Here is a 6860-nt window from a genome sequence, read left to right as displayed (position 1 = left end):
TTTGGCACACATAAACATATTTAAAACTAACTATGCTTAACATATGGTAAACAGGGTATGGTAAACAGGTAACATATGATATGAAATTGGGTCATAGTTATATGTTGTGAAAGATCAGGTGAACAAATATTATAATAATGATTTGTTGTCTTTGTCAACAAAAATAATTTTTTTTATAAAACAATATTTTAACAATTATTAGTTGCATTATATTTAATAAACTAGTGCAAGTAATATGTTAATTGTGTGTGCATTTTTTGAGCTTCTTTTGACCCCTTCTTTTTAATTACATGTACAGTACAGTAGTTTATGAACCCTACTATAATTAAATAACTATGCCTTCCAGTACTTTTCCAGCACAAATATTCTTTTTTGACAAATATTTTTTGCTTTTTTTTTAATAAGCCTTTCTGAGGTGTCAGGAATTTATCATTGAATGTTCTAAATCAGAATGATTCCAGTTTAGAACATTCAGCCAGTGAATTTCTGACATACCTGAGGAAGGCTCATAAAAAAGCCAAAAACATTTATCAAAAAGAATATTTGTGCTGGAAAAGTATTGGAAGGTATAATTATTTTGTTATAGAACTGTATTCCAACTTGAACCCTTCCAACATTGAGGAATGGACTTGAAAAAGTTCTGCAAATATTTTTAAACTGATAGTTTATTTAAATGAACTTACAAGAACAAATTTGTATGCCACTAATATCACTAAAAAAAAGTTTACATAGACCTTGACTCCCTCCCTACCCATATACAACAATATACTTTTTGTGACCCATCTCCACCATAAACTGTACTTATAATTAATTGACAGCCCTAACATATTAAACTGTTCATGAATATCTTATCTAATTGCTTACTAGATAGAAGACTTTTCAAAATAGTTTAGTTTGAATTATAAAATTAACTAGACAATGCAGTATATTTATAATTATATTATCATGAAAACTTAATGAAATTTCTTTGTTTTGTATCAGAGTTATTAGAAAAATAGTATACTGATCATTCAAAAAAAAGCTTTATAATGTATATCTTTCTCATATATTTTATTAATTTATTTTGTTTAATATCCATTTTTATTGTGTTTTGCATTACAACTTAATTTAAACTTTCTAATATATTTGTTTTTATATTTAATGTAATTTTATCATAATTGATTATTTGTTTAATGTTCTAAAATATTTTTTGTGCTTAAATTCTGATAATAGCTATTAACATAACTGAAAATATCAATAGTCTTTAAAAATTCATCAATTTCAATAAAACTGTAACATGAAATTTAATATATTAACATCTCACTATAAACTATTACATTATATTTGGAATTAATTGATTATAAAATAATCAGTTGATGATGGCACATCTTTCTTATGTTTCCAAATTTGAGTAATCATTAACCGGTACTAGCCAGATTACAGTATTACTTCAATCTGTTATAATTTGATGGGATGTGGATATGCTTTGATCTCAAAAAACATATTATTATTTTCTTATTTAACATGCAGTGAATTTTGTGATAAAAAATAAATGCATTTAAAAATGTTTAATATTTAAGTAATTTACAAATTATAACCTTTATTGAATAAATTATAACATATTTTAGAACAATTACTGATAAAAGTTAAGAATATTTTTGAATAAATTTTCTTTGATCCTGAACTATGGCTAAAGAAAAATTGAAATTTCTAAATAATAATTATGCAAGGTGAGTCAGAAGTCAAGATCACTGTTTTAGGCTTGAATTTGTGAAATTAGGGAAGTCAGTTTTTCAGTATTTTCAACCAATTTTGTATTGGTAATGAATTTTAAAATAAATCTCTCCCAAGTTAGGACAAAATGTTTTAATTCAAATGTTTTTGTTATTACAGCTGATTTCACTAATGTAAAAAGTCAGTTTCATATAATATATTCAAAGTGTTTTCCATTAAGAGCCATAAAAAGCTTTAAATGTCTGTTTGAATTAGTGTGATCTTTAAGCTGATTTCAAAGATTCTAAATATGTGTGAATTTTTCACTGATACACAATGTCTTTCAGATGGCATCATAGATAAATTGAGGTGTCAGATTTAGTGACCTGTATGGTCACTCAGTGGATCCTTAACTTAGCCAATGTCATAGGAACTGTCTAACTATGTGTACACAGCTACATCATAATGAGGAGGGCAGCATCTATCTGGAAAAACTTCAATAACTTGGAGCCTTCATCCTGCAGCATGTGCAGATACAATTCTGCTATTAAGTTCTTATCAATGAAAAATTGTCCAATAACCCTATCACCCCAGATTCCAAACTATTACTTTGCTGGAATTCTGGGTCTTTGATAAATCTATCCATTTAGATTTTTATGGTTTCAGTGTCTTTGGTTTGCTCATTCGCTTTCTCATTAACATAAAAGTTTGCCTTGTCACTAAACATGATTTCACTTTCAAGTTGTGAATCATGGTCCAACATTTGTAAGATCCGCTGACAAAATTGAGATGTTTGTCAGGGCCATCTTTATATAGCTTTTGTTGCAGCTGAAGTTTGTATGGGTATCACTCATTTTTGTGCAGAATCCTGATAGCAGTAGTTTAACTAACACCATATTTCATTGATAGTCTTCTGATGCTCTTCTGTCAACTTTTGTTACAGTGACTATCACTCCTATTAATATGTGGGATCACATACAGCACTAGGACAACCACTTCTGAATGCTAACTGTTGCCCTAAATTTTTGGATAATTTTTTCAGTTTGTTCATTAATTGGCTCTCTGTATCATCATAATTGAATATCTCTGACTTCATATGAATCTCTACTGCCTGCCAACAGGATCATAATTTTGTCATGAATTCATAGTGACATTATCAGTTACCTGAAAAGACATGACATTAGTATCTGCTGTCATAACACTGAAAAACTAACTTTTCCAATGCATTTCTTGGGAAATTTAGCCTAAAACGATGCATTTACTTGTATTCAAGAATCTTTGATGGGAAGGGGTCATATCCCCTTCCCATTTGAAGATTCTTGGAGTCACATGTGTCTGACAGATACTGCCATAGTGCCAAGAAGTTTCCTTCCATCCATCTAAGTGTTCTATAAAATTTCCAAAGTGTTGTTTTTTATTCATAAGATATTTGGAGTAGTCCTGATTTTTCACTCATCCTGTAGTTATATTTAAACATAGATGTTGATTTTTCATAGCATGGAAAAGATGCTGTCATATGCTATGTAATATCAATGATCAGCAATTTATTGTAATCTTAAAATTTTTAATTTTGTTTAAGCATATTTTTGAATATTAAAAATATTAAAAATGTTAATATTTTCAGAGAGAATTAGCTGATGCTACTAACAATTTGTCCAGACACTTAAGAATATATGAAGACCAGGTAATGTTTATATACAGTATTATTAAAATTTTATGTAAAAATACAGATGGTCCTCAACTTTTGGACATATTGTTCTTTTGTTCAATATTTCGTTATGCCTATATTGCTTTTCACATACCAAAATTCTCACTTCTTACATTTTCAGTTGACAAGTAAATTTTAGAGTATCATGTAGTGGCACTTTTTGCCAGTTTTGATAAAATAAAAATTATTAGTGAAAATAAAAGTTTTTCTGTTTATTGAAAATGTTGAATCCATAGAACAATGTTTTAAATATTAACATATTTATAGTAAAAAGCAAAAGTTTTCCATCTTGCCAAGAGATTTTATAATTTTTCTTTTTAGCCCTATGGGTATGAAATTCCATTTATTTCTTTTACATGCCACTTTGTTGCTCATTTCACATTACAGTTATTATTATAAGTACTGGCAGTCCCTAACTTTCAAAAGTTAGGAACTGCCTGTACTTACATAAATTATTACCACTTTCACAATAATGTTACTGCTACATGTTCCAGTTTTCTAATAATTTCAAATAATCAGAATTTTACTGTGTATAGAAAATATAACACATCTATTTGTTGAACTGAATATTTATATTTATATTATTGTAATAGTTGAATTTAATGATCTCTTTTTACAAAATAATTATATTTTATGCTTTTTAGTCTTTTCCTTTGGATACAGATCCAGACAGTGTTTTAAGATCTACTTTAAGACAGATTTCCAGTATGTTAGATGAAGTAAGTATCTTTTTAAAAATTTTTTAGAATATTCATTACAATTATTTAATGTTTTATATAATTTTTAATAAAATTTTAGGTAAGTTCTTGGCAGCAAATGTGTGCAACACAAATGGCAGATGGCATGATGNAATTTACATTTGATTTACCCATGTTTAATATTATAATTAAAAAAAAATTAACAATAAGCGATTTACTGTACTGGGTATCGTTTAGGTATCGTAATGTCTCAGATACAACTCATATGCATTCTTTAGAGAACTCCTATATGTTATGTAAATATTTGCCACCAGGGCGGCGCGCGAGTAACTTGCACTCGGACTCTATACAGTATTTTCGGAAGATCCCTAAAATATATCAAAAATTGCTAAATTAATTTTCTTCTACTGTCCCAATTAAGCATTTAAATCATGTATTAATTTATTAGTTTGGTTTTGTTCTTTGAGATTTGGCCCAATAAAGTGGCTGCCCCAATTAACCAGTGGCCCAATTAAGCGGAATCCACTGTATATTAATATAATACATGTTATATGACACTTGTTACTTTGTATAATAATATTCCTCCATAAGAGAATATTAATGTTCATAATTTTAAAATTTATAATATGATACATTATTATATTGATATAGTAACTGGTAAAGGATGGTGTGCATGAATGAATGAGCTTTCATTGTGTAAGTGTTGTCAAGTTAAGAATTTTCATCCTAAATTTAGGTTTTTAAAACATACAAGATAAGAACAAGCAATTATTGTGTAGGATTTTTTTCCTGGGTGTGTTATATTTTAAGTACTCTAGTCTTATGGTAATAACAGTATAAAAAATAGGTTATTTTAATTGTTTTTACCACTTTTTCCTAACATAGTTTTTAAAAAAAATAAGATTATGGTGTCATTTTAAAAAGTTGTATTAGAACATTTACTACTTCAAAAATTGATTGTATTGAATGAAAACACACACAAATATACATGGAATCTTTTACTGTTTGGGTTTATTTGTGTGTTTTTAAAATTATACTGTATTAGTAGCTATCTGAATATTTTGCATTCATTAGCTATAAGCCAAACAATTGCTGTATTGAATTGGACTACTTTACTGCTATTATTAATAATTTCACTAGAATAATTCAATATGGCAATCATTTGGCTTATTATTAAAACATAAGGCTTTGAGATGTTTACAGATAGGCTTACCATAATATTTTTTTCTCAAACCAGGACAATTTTAAGAAAATACTCACAACAGAAAATAAAGCTTATGATTGAAAAGACTATATAAAAACTTGTTAATAAAAAACAAGTTAAAAGCAATTTTTAATAACTCAACTGAACTTATCTTATTATTAAGAAGTTATTAATATTTATCACTAGTGTGAACTTTCTTTAAAAATTCTTTGTCACTTACATCAGTACCTTTAAAACATGACAATATATTTGAGGAAGTTCCTATTGATACTAGGCTTGCCTTATGTTTTGCACATTTCAAATGATTTTTAATGTTTGAATGCTCATGAGTTACTGAAAATTCTGAAAAGCACAGTTCATATTTCACTTTGTCAATACAATGACAGACTTTTTTCAATCATCAGTAAACACGGTTTCTTTTTGGCATTTTGGATATTAAATTAATTTAATGTACAGTACAAAATAATCGCAAATGCCCATTAACAATTTGAACTTAACTAAGATAGGACATTCGCAACAATGACGTGGCCAGTGTAAGTTTCAATGTTGCCAACTCTAATTGAAACAAAATATCTAAAAAATAAAAATATCGGTATCTCAAAGGCTACATGCTATTATAAATACTGTGAAAAAATATCTGAACGAAAAAATAAAGCATCTAAATTCATTAGAACATATGCTATACATTTTTGGGGAAACCATCTAGACAATGTTAAAAGTACTTAGATCTAGGTACAAAATATTTAGATTGGTAACAGTGAGTGTAGCAGAGGAGATTATTTAGTTGCCAAATTGTCATTCTACCCGAGACTGCACTATATTTACTTCTTGTATATTTGGAACTTTTAAAATTTTTACCAAATAACCGGGACAAAATGACAAACTGGCCAGGATGCTGCGATGACATCATAAAACCGGGACAATCCTGGTCAAAATGGGACATCTGGTAAGCCTGTTTATAGACTCCTTAACTAATTTACATTTAAAGTATACCTTATGTATACATTAAAGTATACATTATTTTTGCGTAGCATTACTTTATTTTGCACCAATTAACAGCATTACACAGGTTAACTGTAAAAATAAAATATTATTCCAAATGCCATCTTATTTGTGCACTGTTAACAAATAATAAATCACAAAATTATTAAAAGAAAACCTCAAATAGCTGTAAACTAAATATAAGACATCTTAGAAGAATTTTATTTACATTTTTCATTTGTAATAAGTTGTTTTGCTGAATGAATAATCAAACTTCATTTTAATTTTAAAACAGTTGTAATTCAATTAAAATATGAGTAATTTCTTTAAAGTCTGTGATAAGAAGGTTATTAAAGAAAATATCTTTAAAATACAAAATCTTTACATTAATATATGAAATTTTGTACAGTAATACTCCGAACTTATGCGATAGGTGGGACCGAGCGGTAACCACGTAAGTTGAATTTGCGTAAGTCTGGGTATAATTTCACATATAAATACATACAAATAATGTTTAATTGGGGCCGGAGACTAAAGAAAATAATAATTTAGAAAAAAATGTTTAATAAAATCTTAG

General features: G+C 27.8%; 1 long non-coding RNA gene across 1 annotated transcript; it reads left to right on the top strand.

Moving 5' to 3' along the window:
- The first annotated feature begins 1921 nt into the window (after positions 1-1921).
- On the top strand, positions 1922-4247 carry LOC111619712. Its single transcript, XR_002755809.1, has 3 exons — positions 1922-3376; positions 4045-4119; positions 4199-4247. It is a non-coding gene; the product is annotated as an uncharacterized LOC111619712 (long non-coding RNA).
- Positions 4248-6860: the final 2613 nt, after the last annotated feature.

The sequence above is a fragment of the Centruroides sculpturatus genome, unplaced genomic scaffold (genome assembly GCF_000671375.1).
Source record: "Centruroides sculpturatus isolate CEXI.00-Female unplaced genomic scaffold, Cexi_2.0 scaffold141, whole genome shotgun sequence".
In the NCBI taxonomy this organism is placed as follows: Eukaryota; Metazoa; Arthropoda; class Arachnida; order Scorpiones; family Buthidae; genus Centruroides; species Centruroides sculpturatus.
Note: the sequence above shows the minus strand (reverse complement) of the source record. Positions and strands in the feature narration are given on the sequence as shown.